The following is a 15,041-nucleotide window of genomic DNA, read 5'->3' on the forward strand; positions in this document are numbered from 1 at the left end:
CACACTCACCCTACTTTTAAAAAGAGAGATCACCTGGCGCCAGATAGCGGCACATGCTGAAGTAGGACAATGCGGTCAGACGAGGGTAATGTGGTAAAAATACGATTCCCCACGGTTTCTGCCAGCCAGTGCTCAAACAACATTATCCGTTTGCTGGTGTGCCAGACCGAGACTCGAACTCGGGACCTTTGCCTTTCGCGGGCAAGTACTCTACCATCTGAGCTACCCAAGCGCGACTCACGTTCCCTCCTCATAGCTTCACTTCTGTCAGTATCTCGTCTACTACCTTCCAAACTTCACAGAAGGTCTCCTGTGAACATTGTCAAACTAGCACTCCTGGAAGAAAGGATATTGCAGAGACATGGCTTAGACACAGCCTGGGGGCTGTTTACAGAATGAGATTTTCACTCCGCAGCGTATTGTGCGCTGATAAGAAACATGAAGTTTGGAAGGTAGGAGACGAAGTACTGCAAGAAGTGAAGCTGTGAGGAGCGGGCGTGAGTCGTGCTTGGGTAGCTCAAATGCTAGAGCAATTGCCCGTGAAAGGCAAAGGTCTCGAGTTCGAGTCTCGGTCTGGCACACAGTTTTAAATCGCCAGGAAGTTTCATCTATTCCAGGGTTTCCAAAACTGTGGGCTGAGGAACACTGGTGTTCCATGGGAAGTAAACAGATAGTCTGCAAAAAACTGTTAATAACATGACATTTTTCGACACTTTGCCGATACTAATTTGTTTTAAATTTCTTATTATTTCCATATAATTATTTACGGTTTAAAATTGAAGTTATTACTGAATAAAACCAGTTTCCCGTTTTTAAATATGTTATTATCCTTAAAAACAAATGAAGTACACCATAGAAGTACCAAAGCTCTGAAAGTGCTCAATCAGAGGAATAGTTTGGAAACCCCTAATTTAAGAAAATTTCTAACAGGAAAACTATGAATGGAATAAAAGGGTCATATCAGAAACTGACGAGTATTTTGCAGAAATTCAAGAACCACAGTTCTTGGATGTAATATGTTCAATACAGAACCATTAGTTAACCTGTATACTTCTAATGAGAAACAACGTCGAAAAAGTAAGTACATTTCTGTCTAGGAGCACTGTATACGGGTGCCAGGCTGATAAATTTTCTGTTAGCGCCGGTAAGGGTTTAATGGAAGGAGAACAGACTCAGTAAGGTATAGGGTATTACGGTCGAATATTGAGAAATTAACTGTCGAACCATCACCAAAGCGACCGTGCCCACGGGATTCTTTCATGCCGCGTGTGTCGAGTGGCGAAGAAAGGCGACGTCACTAAGTGGCCAGAACCAGCGCTGTCGCGAGAGCATTCGTTATTCATGCCTCTTCTGAAATATGTACGCCACGGAAAGGGACGCTTCAGTACTGCGAAAGGCGACACAGGAGCTCGCTCTAATAATGAATTTTTAAACGTCTCAGAACTTGGCTTTCGTACGTGACTTCCGTTAGGCGGATGGCAGCGAAGCATTTTTCAAAATTATGCCTCTTTGGTACTCCGGATTTCTTTCCCCTTTCAAGCAGAATATCAACTGTGTTCCAAGTAAGTTTCCTGGCTACGTATTATTAGTTGGTGCTACAAACACATATGACAGGTTACTTTTCAGCGATTTAGTCTTCTAACTCGCTTATTTATTACAATTATTTATTTATTACAATTATGATGCTCCACATTAGAATAGTACTATTTAACTTATATTACCCACTGTTTTAGTAAAATATATATATATATATATATATATATATATATATATATATATATATTAAATCCCATGCGCTTTCATAGCCCATGCAGAGACCCCATCCAGTATCATGACAATAATAGCATTCAATATCAATTACTACATATCAGAGGCTACGTCGCATACAGAAACAGTAACTACAACACCAGTGAACAAATTTCCCCGCAGAAATATAACTACATTATTTGCATCCTTACAAATTTTAAATGTGCACATTTAAGTCATTTTTTGTGTTTATTTGGCAGGTTTAGTGCGATCAGGGAAACCGAAGTTACTTGATTGTGCAATGAGTCAGGGCATAGTTTACAGAATGATAAATAGATAATTTATAAAAAAAATGAAAAAATACTTCCTGTACGGAACAGAAAAAATGTGTGCCACAAGGAAACCTTTCAACTTGCTTTTGGTTACATGGGGTTCGTCACATTTTATTTGTTTTTTTTTCATCTCTGATGGAAGCCAAGTGAAAATGAAAACTGCTGAATTGTACACACTGTTCCGTTCAATGTTTAAAGAGGTATGTTATTCAAATGCATATCGATTTCGGCCAAGTGTTCGCTGGATAAATATCACAGTTTCTTCTGCATTAGTATTCTCAACAACACATCCCACGACGCAATATCTGTACGCTGTGAGAGAGTTAGATTTTCAATACTCCTGAACAACGCAAATTTCATAAACTGACACAGTAGGACATTCTGACCACACTTTTCCTTGGTTAGATCACAGATTCCTCCCAAAATGTAACACAATATGGTATAATACGTAGAGTGGAAGAAGGCAAAATAAGAATCCTTCATGTTACCGTGTCAGAGACAGTGGAGGTCTTTCTTGAAGATAGCAGCTTTAAGCTTCTGCACAACTGAACGCGATACTTCCGAGAATGCCTTCCACCTTCCTTCACTCCAAAGAATTTAAAACTTTCGATTTCACTGACTATTTGACCATGTTCGTTCAACAAAACATTGCTTTACAAGAGCTTCACGTCGGAAAATGTAGACATTATCCTTCTTTAGTGTTACGCATTAATCTGTCCTCTGAAAGCTACGTGATAATGCTACTCACTAGATAGTTAGCTACGTCGTTAATACTACCCTCCATGTCATTCAGAAAAATACTTGGGTCATCTGCAAATTTTTTTATCCTATCCTACTTGTTTAGTGACATAGTCTTATTCGGGACTCATCTCTGTTTGTTCCCGCTTTCGCTTTCAACGTTTCAGGTATGATGTGAACCACTGTTGAGCTTTTTCTCATAATCCATAATCCCATAATGCTTTAACTTCTGCAAACGAGTTGTCCAGTCCATACAGTTAAATTCTTCAGTTAGATGAAAGAAAATACCCGCTGTCATCGGCTATTGTTTAACCCTGATAGTGCCTCACGCACAAACAAGTAAATAACACTTTCTTTTGATACCGTTTACCTGAAGCCAAACTGAGAATCTGGCAGCAAGTTATGTATTCTGAAATGTGACATTACTCTCCTATACAATGGTTTGTCCGATACGATTCAAAGCATCGGTAGCCAAGAAACTGGCCGCTAGCTGTGTACTTTATCTCTTTCATGCCTTTTTCAATATCGAGTATGCCAGACTGACAGAAAATTCGGCACATTTACAAGACGCATGCCAAAGATGGATGACTAGCGAAGTACGTAAAATACTTCTTTCGTCTTACCCCTGAGAGTCTTTACTCTTCATTGATGTAACAGTTGATTCACTTTCAACTTTGCTTCTTACCTGTAGTTGTCTCGAAAAGCTTTAAAGCATTTTATATTTTTACCTGAGTCAATAAAATTTTGCTTCAGCCTACCGACTGTTGATTAGAAGTGATCATTGCCTATTTTACACAAGTCTGGTGGATCACTAACTGTTTCATTCACACACAAGAGAGGTTAGCTAGTTACTTAGTTACATGTACCATGGATAATTTTGCACGATAAATCCTAATGATGTGGAACGAGTCATATTACATTCATATCGCAAATTAATTTGTAAATATGGTAGGTTATCAAAAACTTTTGTTGTAGCGTTGTGCACTCCTTTTTGTGCTAAAGACAACCTTAAAGTGGAGTAATGAATGTCATTTTTCCTTTTGGTATGGTAATTATGTACATCATTGTTCCTTTGCAACTGTAGTGGTTTATATGAAAGAATAAATATGGTATGAAGCTGTAATCAGAACGGCCAACTACTGAAATACTACAAAACGATAGTGGGTGAGCACTGTAAATTTTTTGATCAATGAACACTTTCTTTCTGAAAAATGAGTAAGCACAGAATAATATTCTCTATGGCACTATTCAATGAAAATGTGCAAAATATGTCAACTTACCTAGGTCTCTCCAATAGATTTGCAATAAAATGTTGAAATGTATGTGAATTCCTAAGGAACAAAACTGCTGAGGTCGTCGGTCCCTAGACTTACACACTACTTAAACTAACTTATGCTAAGGACAACACACACATCCGAGGGAGGACATGGTGTGGGGGGGGGGGGGGGGGGGCAATTCGTGACATGGCACCTCTAACATAATCTGAGATTAGGTGTAGAACCAACCATCACGGATATCGAAAGCATCGGTCATAATAAACTCAGCTTGCATGTTTTGTACATGTCGTCTAAAAGCCATGATTCCAAGCAGTCAGGTGGATGCAGTATTTATTGACTCCTGAAAGAGCACTTGCCTCAGCCCCACAGACGCACTTGTTGTCGACAGTTTGATCACATGAGCTATTAAGTGATATTTGTTACTAGATTAATAAGAGGACAGACGGAGCGTGTTATATTTGAAAGATGCCACTGTGCTATGGCTAAATACATACCGTGCCTCTGCTTCCTGTGTTTCAGATGTTGCAGCGAGCGAGAGAACAGTGAGAGAAGTAGTTGCCTTAGAAGAAGAGTCGAGTGTGTGGTTCTTGTTGGAATTAACAGAGCTGAGTGGGATCAAGGGTCTCATCCCTAAATACTGCAGTGAAAGAGTGATAACTGACAACATTATTTATTACATAATATTCCACAGGAGGAACATCATGTGACAGAGACATTATTACTTAACTCACTATTTCATTGGAGATGATTAGCAATTGTAGCATGAAATCCACATTATTACACAATTGTCAGAAACTGACTTACAAAGTGGTAACTAACTCACAAGATCACTCATGTAATTAAGTATACATTTTCACTTAGGACATCATGACTGCTACGTTCAAGTAGTATTAGGAAAACATTTGCAAGAACTCAAACAGCTGAGTCATGGGTAGGCTTTCGACAGCCGGAGCACTCCTTAAAATGAGATCAGCTATGCTTTAAGTGAACAGGCGCTTACTCCTGCTCATGACCAGCATCTCGTCTGGATTAACTGCCTGAACGTACCAGTTTTAAGAGCCGAAAAAACGAGGTCTGACCTCAGCTATTGCAGACGACCCCTACGAGGCAAAAATGTACCACGGACCACGTGGATTGTGAATTGCTCGCTTCGGCCCCTGTCCAGCTGCAGAAGACACCTAAGGCTCTGTCCCGACTAGCGTACCGTTGTGCTACGCTTTTTAACTCAGAGTATTGTCAACCTTCACGTCCCAGCCAAGAGTGAAGTTTAAGCGACATTACTCTGGGCTCTATGTGGAAAGACCTCTACATTAGCTGGTTGTCCTATCAGATACTGTGTTAGTATCACCATCAGTGAGAGGCCATATAGGAAAAATTTCGTTCTCTCTTCCAAAGTCGTTATCACTAATCCTTTAGTTTTAACAAATTTGCAACAATTTGGTGCAAGAACTCCACCCTGGGAAACGAAGGTAGCTCAGACCAATCCAAAAAAACTCGACTTACCACCTCTCCAATAGACGAAATCAATCCTCCTACCCTGGCTAAATTTTAGGACTTCGCCCAATGAATGAGAGCGCGACTTGTACTGTCAAGATCAGTAGCCCTCCAGGCGTCGGAGCGAGGGAAGTGGAGGTGAAATTCAGGAGCGGGCTTAACGCGAGAAAGAATTTCTCGGCCTCTGCACAGTCTTATCTGCGAACCCAACTGCTACCTAATACTTCAAGATACTTGTGCTTTTTGTACTGTTCTAGAAATATCGTGGTTTGAAAACGACTGCCCCCGGCTGGAGACCCGAGAACAGTACAAACAGTTAATTAGCCGGAGAAGCCTAAGATCACACTCCTGCTTTGTTCATTGCCCGTCAGTTGCAATATCATTAGATTCCTAGCCGGTTCTACTGTGCAAGTGATTAGCCTCCTGAGGCCTCCTCAAGGTTGTATCTGCAGCTGAGACAATTGCCAAGATTACTAATACATGGTAAAAGCTTGGTGACGCAGCACCACACCGATAATGAGGCCGCGCAGACATCACACAATGAGGGCGGCCCTCGGCCACTGGACCACCCGTCGTCCTGAGGAGTCAGGTACGCCAGGGACGCTTTACGCCCTGCTCCCGAGAAACGCTCTGCGGCGCGCGGTTGGCCGAGTGCCGCAAAAGAACTGGAAAAAAAAACGCTAGCCAGCCCCACGTGCAAAGCAACAAGCAATTGCTAAATAAAATATTTTGTTCTACGGGAATAGTTCTGCAAACATCACGTACTATTCATTTGCATATCAAGGCCCGCATTGCAACAAAACAAACGCCGAAACGCTCTCTTTATCTCTCAATTGAGCAACTAGTGCTCTTATTGAGAATGAAACAGAAGGGGTGGATCTAGCCTGAAGTGTTTCATCTTGCATGGTAAGTAGTATACCTATGTAGAATTTAACTGTGTGACAGGCTTGTGTGTTGTGACTCTTACTGGCGTTGTTGTGTATTAACGACTTTGTAAGCCGTTTTAACAATAAACTCATGAACAGTAACCTGATGAGAACTTTCCAGTCGATACGCAGCAAGGGAAGTCAGACCGCGTTCAGAATAAATACAGTTCGTTCGTCAAAATTTTATCAGTAAACCGTCGATCTATTCTTAACAAGTCCCCCAATTTACTGCTCTCTAGGAAAGTTGTAGTTTCCTCATCATTCTTAGGACCGAGATCTGGCTGAAACCGGAAGTGGAAAGCTCTGAGATATTTAGCTAGTCGTGGAACGTATATCGGAAAACCAGATCAGAGGCCACAGGAGATACAGTGTTAATTGCAGTTGAGAAAAATTGTCCAGTACGACTGTGAAGTTATAGGGTCGCGTATAACAGCTGTAGATGAAATCAAGTTAATTGTTCTATGTTTTTACCGTCCACCCGATTCCACTGTGACAATTGTAGGATCATTCTAAGAAAGCCTACGGTCAGCAGTGCATAAATACCCAGCTTATGCGATACTAGTTGGAGGTAACGTAAACTTGCCGACTATAGACTGGGATATTTATGCACTGCTACAGACAGACATTCATGCGAAATACTTTTGGGCACGTTTTCTGAAAATTTTCTTGAGGAGCTAGCTCGGTAGCCCACACGCTATGGCAATGGCTTAGAACTTGTAGCTATAAATAGGCCCCATCCTATCGACAATTTCAGTACTAAAACGGGGATTAGCGGCATGACGCCATTGTAGTAACTATGGTTACGGAAGTAAATAAATCGATCAAGAAAGCTAGGAGCGAGTTTCTGCTAGATACAGCAGGTGAGCAGTTGTTAGCATCTCAGAGAGTGACCCGTCGTCAGTTCCAATTAGAAGGACGTAGCGGGATTATGTGTCCAAGCAGATTGTAAATTGTGGTCCGGGGAGTTATATGCTTAGTAAGTGACACAAAACGGAAAAGACCCACCATGGCTTAATAACGAAGTTCAGAAGACGTTGATGTAGCAGAAGCTGTGTACTGTCGGCTCAGTACCGAACGCACAAATGGCGACAAGCAAATAACAGTTACCGAAGTCATATCTCAGCAATGGATCTGTGTGAGGACCCGAGGAAATTCTGGTTGTACGTAAAATCGCTAAGCGGGTCTAAGGCGTCCATTGAGTCCCTTGCTGACCAGTCTAGTGTGGCAGTTGAAGATGCAAAACGAAAGCCGAAGTTCTAAACTTCGCCTTCAAGAAATCGTTCATGAGTGAGGATGAATGGCAGTTGGCTCTAAATGTGGGGAAATGTAAGTTAATTCGGATGAGTAGGGAAAAGAAACCTGTAATATTCGGATACAGCATTAGTGGTGTACTGTCTGACACAGTTACGTCGTTTAAACATCTAGGCGTAACGTTGCAAAGCGATATGAAATGGAACGACCATATGATGACTGCGGTAGGGAAGGTGAATGGTCGACTTCGGTTTATCTGGAGCGTTTAAAGAAAGTGTAGTTCATATGTAAAGGAGACCGCATGTAGGACGCTTGTCTTACCTGTTACTGAGTACTGCTAGAATACAAAGGAAATGCAATCAGTTTATAAAGGAGGGTGATTATAAAACAGTCGCGTGACCCGTTCTAGAATATTACACAGGAGTATTGTACCCACACCAAATAGGACTAACATAGGATTCTAAACGTATACAAAGGGAAATACGAATAGTCACGGGCTTGTTTCACCCTTTGGACAGTCTTACAGAACTGCTAAAAATCTGAACTGTCAGAGGCATCATGATAAAAACTATCCTGTAAAATCCTACTTGTAAAGTTTGAAGAACGTACTTCGAGTGAAGAATCTACGAATGTACTACAGCTCCCGTACGGATCATTCAGACAAGATTAGACTTAACAGCGTGCTGAGAGGCACGTAAGTTACCATACTTCGAGGTTTCCACATTATAATGGAATGGGATGACGCTCTTATAACCGGTATAAAATGAAGTATTGTTTGCCAAGCAGTTCATTGCAGTTTTCTGCATCTACATCTACGTGATTACTCTGCTATTCACAATACCGTGTCTGGCAGAGTGTTCAACGAACCACCTTAAAGCTGTCTCTTTATCGTTCCACTCTCGAACGGCGCGAGGGAAAACGAGGACTTAACATTTTTCTGTGCGAGTCCTGATTTCTCTTATTTTATCGCGATGGTCATTTCTCCCTAGGTAGATGGGTGCCAACAGAATGTTTTCGCAATTGAAGGAGAAAACTGGCGATAGAAGTTTCACGAGAAGATCCCGTCGCAACGAAAAACACCTTTGTTTTAATAAATGCCACTCCAATTGACGTATTATGTCTGTGGCAATGTCTCCCCTATTTCGCGACTGTATAAAACTAGCCATAATAGAAAACTAGCCATCCTTCTTTGTACTTTCTCGATATCATCCGTCAGTCCCACCTGATGAGGATCCCACACCGCACAGCAATACTCCATAATAGGGTGGATAAGCTTTGTGTAAGGAGTCTGTTTAGTAGACCTGTTGCACCTTCTAAGCGTTCTGCCAGTGAATCGCAGTCTTTGGTTTGCTCTACCCACAACATTATCTATGTGATCGTTACAATTAAGGTTATTTGTAATTGTAATCCTTAAGTATTTAGTTGAAATTACAGCCTTCAGACTTGTGTAACTTACCTCGTAATCGAAATTTAGTGGATTTCTTTTAATACTCATCTGAATGACCTCACATTTCTCTTTATTCAGGGCCAACTGCCACTTTTCGCACCATACAGATATTTTATGCAAATCATTTTTCAATTCGTTTTGGCCATCTGATGACTTTAGGGGACGGTAAATGACAGCATCATCTGCAAACAATATAGGACGGCTACTCAGATTGTATCCTATGTCGCTAACATAGATCAGGAACATTAGAGGGCTTATAACACTTCCTTGGATAACACCATATAATACTTCTGTTTTACTCGATGACCTTCCGTCTATTACTAGGAACTGCGACCTTTCTGACAGGAAATCACGAATCCAGTAGCACAACTGAGGCAATATTCCATATACACGCAGTGTGATTAGAAGATGCTTGTGTGGAACGGTGTCGAAAGCCTTCTGGAAATCTAAAAATATGGAATCAATTTGACATCCCCTGTCGATAGCACTCATTACTTCATGAGTGTAGAGAGCTAGTTTTGTTTCACAAGAAAGACATCTTCTGAATCCATGCTGATTAAGCGTCAATAATTGTCTTCTACGAGGTAATTCATAATGTTCGAACACAGTATATGTTCCAAATCCGTACTAGAAATCGACTTAAGTGATATGGGACTGTAAGTCAGCGGATTACTTCTATTTCCCTTTTTGGGTATTGGTGTGACTTGAGCAATTTCCCAGTCTTCAGGTATGGTTCTCTCTGTGAGCGAGCGGTTGTATATAAATGCTAAATATGGAGCTATTGTACCAGCATTCTCTGAAAGTAACCTGACTGGTATACAATCTGGACCGAAGGCCTTGTCTTTATTGAGTGATTTAAGTTGCTTTGCTACACCGAGGATATCTTTTTCTATGTTTCTCACCTTGCAGTTGTTCTTGATTGGAATTCAGGAATATTTACTTCGTCTTCTTTGGTGAAAGAGTTTCGTAAAACCATGAGTGCATGTATGTTCATCTCAATTTCCTCACGTGAAATTTCTATAAAAAACGGTCCTAGATTGGATTCAGTAAATAGCTGTAGCCAAAATATTATTCTTCTGAGACTGCTCGAAAGCAGAAGCCAGTACCGCTGCCACACATGTCACTTATTATAAATTATCAACTGTCCTGATGCGGATGCTAGCAGGAATATCAGTATGGACGCAGCTGCATTTAGAATGTGCATGGCGAGTCGCATCCTATAATGCTAGCATTATAGACGCGTCGTACTGATATGTGACATGTTTGTAGACATTTTTGCCACCAGTAGGACCCAGTACCCCTCCCAGCGACCGAGCGAGGTGGCGCAGTGGTTAGCACACTGGACTCGCATTCGGGAGGACGACGGTTCAATCCCGTCTCCGGCCATCCTGATTTAGGTTTTCCGTGATTTCCCTAAAATCGTTTCAAGCAAATGCCGGGATGGTTCCTTTGAAAGGGCACGGCCGATTTCCTTCCCAATCCTTCTCTAACCCGAGCTTGCGCTCCGTCTCTAATGACCTCGTTGTCGACGGGACGTTAAACACTAACCACCACCACCACCCTCCCAGCGCAATGTGAGGTCACAGTGCAGCAGTATGGTGGTCCACACAAGCTGAGACCAACAGCTGGATTCACCATATGACCTCATTACCTGATTGAAACATTGCTTCGTCGGCTTGGGCGTGTCATTTCGGCAAACATTCAGGGGCCACGATTTGCTTCCATCGCAACCTGGCAGTTAATCCCCAGGCAAAGGCCAGGGCACTCTCAATAATTACGAGTTGTTCTTCCTACACTGGCACCTCTTGATCAGTGCTGTTTAAGTACCATCAAAAATACGACTCCTATTGTGTAATATGTATTGTATATTGCGGTTGCAGAATGTACCTCTTATCTTTTGCTAAGTTGTAAAACGAGCGTTACTGTTCCAGCTTTTAGAGTTCTGCCTCTTTGGCCTTCTCATTAAAATTAAGCGCTTCACACTCGGCAGCAAATATTTCTGAAGGATAACAATTTCGTCTTGCACCCTTAGCAGTACCATTCTACTTGTTTTCTTTTAATGAAACCTTAACCAATGAAATAAAATTATTACAAAACTGGAACTGACCATGGAGAGCCTTAAAATTGTCTTACTAAGCACTCTGCGAGTCAATAACTTTTTTCTGGACATATTCATCACAGAAAATCAATCATTCCCACCAGCTTTTCTGCGATGCGGTTTGAGCGTGATAGTTGATAAACCAATGAAAAGTCCAGTGTGTTCTTTGCAGTAAAATGTGAGATGTTTTTTATGATTATGGTTGATAAAAAATTAACTTCTGAGCCCCATTCTTGGCGTGTCGTCCTCCTATCATTTTTTTCTCCTTTACTAGCGGTATCTTTTTTACAATGGGTAGCATTTAATAAACTTTAGGTTAATCGTAATACGGTAGTGGGCATTTGTGCAGGATTTAGTATTGCTGTGACGTAGGTCTTTCGCCGGAGAATACAACCTACCAAGGAAATTCCGGTGCCTAATACAAAAAAAAAAAAAAAAAAAAGAAAAGAAAAGAAAATCGATCTGCCACTTTTACATCAGCACACCAAATCAATACATTTTATTAATGTACTTTTCAGGTATGAAATCTGATTCGTTCTTATAGCGTTTGCATTACGGGAAGGATACACTAGCAAGTACTGGGACATATCAAGAATGAATCTCGTTTACCTTCATGCTTAACGCGAACGATTCCATAGATGACTCAATGATATTCTGAACAATCCGAATTAATCATTTCCATAGAAGCACAACGGACAAAAGATTAGCCCAGAAGACACCACACTGATACATTGTAACACCACACCCGCGGGGGGTTAGCCGAGCGGTCTGAAGCGCTGCAGTCATGCACTGTGCGGCTGGTCCCGGCGGAGGTTCGAGTCCTCCCTCGGGCATGTGTGTGTGTGTGTGTTAGTCCTTAGGATAACTTAGGTTAAGTAGTGTGCAAGGGTAGGGACTGATGACCTTCGCAGTTAAGTCCCGTAAAATTTCACACACATTTGAACATTTCTTTTGTAACACCACAAGCTAGCTATAACAATGCCCTCGACGCGGTAAACATGTAGTCTACAAGTTCCTTCAGGTACGCCATTTCCTCCTGAAACCACTCACTGACTATTAGATCCGAGAGAGGTGCCAGTAGTGTGGATGCAGATCGTTACGTTTCATTCTCTGTTCCAAAGAGTCCCATACATTTCATATGTGTAAAGACGGTGTTATTTACCTGGCTGTGGTATGATTTTTCTGAGTGTTCGCCAAACGAGGAAGTTACGTATGCTCTCCGGTGAACAATGATGTTGTCATCTTTCAAGACTGTAGCGTCCACATCGTTATGATACTGAATATGCAAAAAAAAAAAGGACATTTGGTCACCGACAGTGTTTAAATAAACACCCTTATTCTTACTAACTATAACTGAACGAGTGGAGCCAAGTAACAGTACAAAAACACCTGCGAAACATTTCAGCCCCACCTTCCGCTGAACTATAACTTCTACATACAACAGGTCAAACGCCTTACTCTCCTAACTGGGTCGTCGGCGCGATCGACTCGTTGCACCGTTCGATAAGATGAACAATCGTGATCCGACGGAATTCACTATACACCTCCAGTCAGCTTGGCTCCACTCATTCAGTTATAGTTAGCAAGCATAAGCGTGTTTATTTAAACACTGTCGGTGACCAATACGTTGTCGAGGCTTCGAGGGCGACCGGCTTCGTGTGCTGCTGAGAGGAATGCCCTTTGCGCCGAACCGAGGTCATGATGGCCGCTACACGCCGCTTTCATGACAAGGATCTTCTTGTCAGTACTGTATTTAAACTTCCTGGCAGATTGAAAATATGTGCCGGACCGAGACTTGAACTTGGGACCTTTTCCTTTCGCAGGCAAGTGGTCTACCAACTGAGAGCACATACCCGCGAAAGGCAAAGGTCTCGAGTCCTAGTCTCGATCCGGCACATATTTTCAATCTGCCAGGAAATTTCATATCAGCGCCCACTCCGCTGCAGAGTGAAATTATCATTCTGGAAACAACCCCCATGTCTCCGCAATATCCTTTCCTCCAGTAGTGCTAGTTCTGTGAGGTTCGCAGAAGAGCTTCTGTGAACAGAATGAGATTTTCACTCTGCAGCGGAGTGTGCGCTGATGTGAAACTTCCTGGCAGTTTAAAACTGTGTTCCGGACCGAGACTCGAACACGGGACCTTTGCCTTTCGCGGGCAAGTGCTCTACCATCTCAGCTACCCAAGCAAGGCTCATGCCCGGTCCTCACAGCTTTACTTCTGCCAGTACCTCGTCTCCTACCTTCCAAACTTCACAGAAGCTCTCCTGCGAAACTTGCAGAACTATCACTCCTGAATGAAAGGATATTGCGGAGACATGGATTAGCCACAGCCGGGGGATGTTTCTAGAATAATATTTTCACTCTCAGTTGGTAGAGCACTTGCCCGCGAAAGCCAGAGGTCCCGAGTTCGAGTCTCGTCAGGCACACAGATTTAATCTGCCAGGAAGTTTCAGCTTCTGTGAATTCTGGAAGGTAGGATACGATTACTGGCAGAATTGAAGCTGTGGGGACGGGTCGTCAGTCGTGGTTGGGGAGCTCAGTCGGTATGCCGGTATGGTAACTCAGCGTGTTCGGTCAGATAGCTGGCTGGCTTCTGTAATAAAAAAACTGAGTGAAGAGATCAACAACGAACTTCGACGGATGTCATGTGACGTCCGCTACGACGAAATAAAACGAACCATAACGAATAAAATGCAAAAAAAAAAAAAAAAAAAAAAAGTGTTGGTAGAGCAGTTGCCAGCGAAAACCAAAGGTCCTGAGTTCGAGACTCGGTCCAGCACACAGTTTTAATCTGCCAGGAAGTTTCATAGCAGCTCAGAATCCGCTACAGAGTGAAAATCTCATCCGGAGTGATGTATTTATTCGTCTGTCTGTTACATTATTACCCTACTACACACCAACAATTAGCAAATGAAATAAAATTAACAGAAGTTATAATCAAGACCCAATTACTATTTAAATACATTTAGAAATACAAGTTCAAAGTAACCAACAAAAATTTCCACTTTCAAGACAGGGTAATTTATTAGAGAATAAAGTAACTTAGTTCATTTTCAAGTATCCCATGACCCGTAGTAAAATACCTACTGTTTCAGGGCGCCACTTGATGCACGACCGACGAAGTATGACTTAACTGTCCACGTGTTATGTAAATAGTTCCTAAAATATGCAGCATTTTATTTGCGAAAATATTCTGCAAATATTCCAAATAGCATTAAATACAGTAAGGTGGCAAAAGTTATGGTCTACCTATTAATATCGTTCGTTGGTTGGTTGTTTGGGGAAGGAGATCAGACAGCGAGGTCATCGGTCTCATCGGATTAGGGAATGACGTGGAAGGAAGTCGGCAGTGCCCTTTGAAAGCAACCATCCCGGCATTTGCCTGGAGCGATTTAGGGAAATCACGGAAAACCTAAATCAGGATGGCCGGACGCGGGATTGAACCGTCGTCCTCCCGAATGCGAGTCCAGTGTCTAACCACTGCGCCACCTCGCTCGGTTATTAATATCGTGTCGGAGCAGCAACTCGATGTGTCCCCTGCAGAAGTAGTGAGGCACGTTGCCTCTATAAGCCGTCGATAATTGCGAAAGTGTTTCCGGTATCCAGGATTTTGTGGACCAACTGATCTCTCGATTGACCCATACATGTTCGGTGGAATTCATATCTGGTAGTGTGGGTGTCCAAATCATTAGCTCTAAATCACCAGAATTTTCTTCAAACCAGTCACGACCA

Source organism: Schistocerca serialis, chromosome 6, assembly GCF_023864345.2.
Source record: "Schistocerca serialis cubense isolate TAMUIC-IGC-003099 chromosome 6, iqSchSeri2.2, whole genome shotgun sequence".
Taxonomy (NCBI): Eukaryota; Metazoa; Arthropoda; class Insecta; order Orthoptera; family Acrididae; genus Schistocerca; species Schistocerca serialis.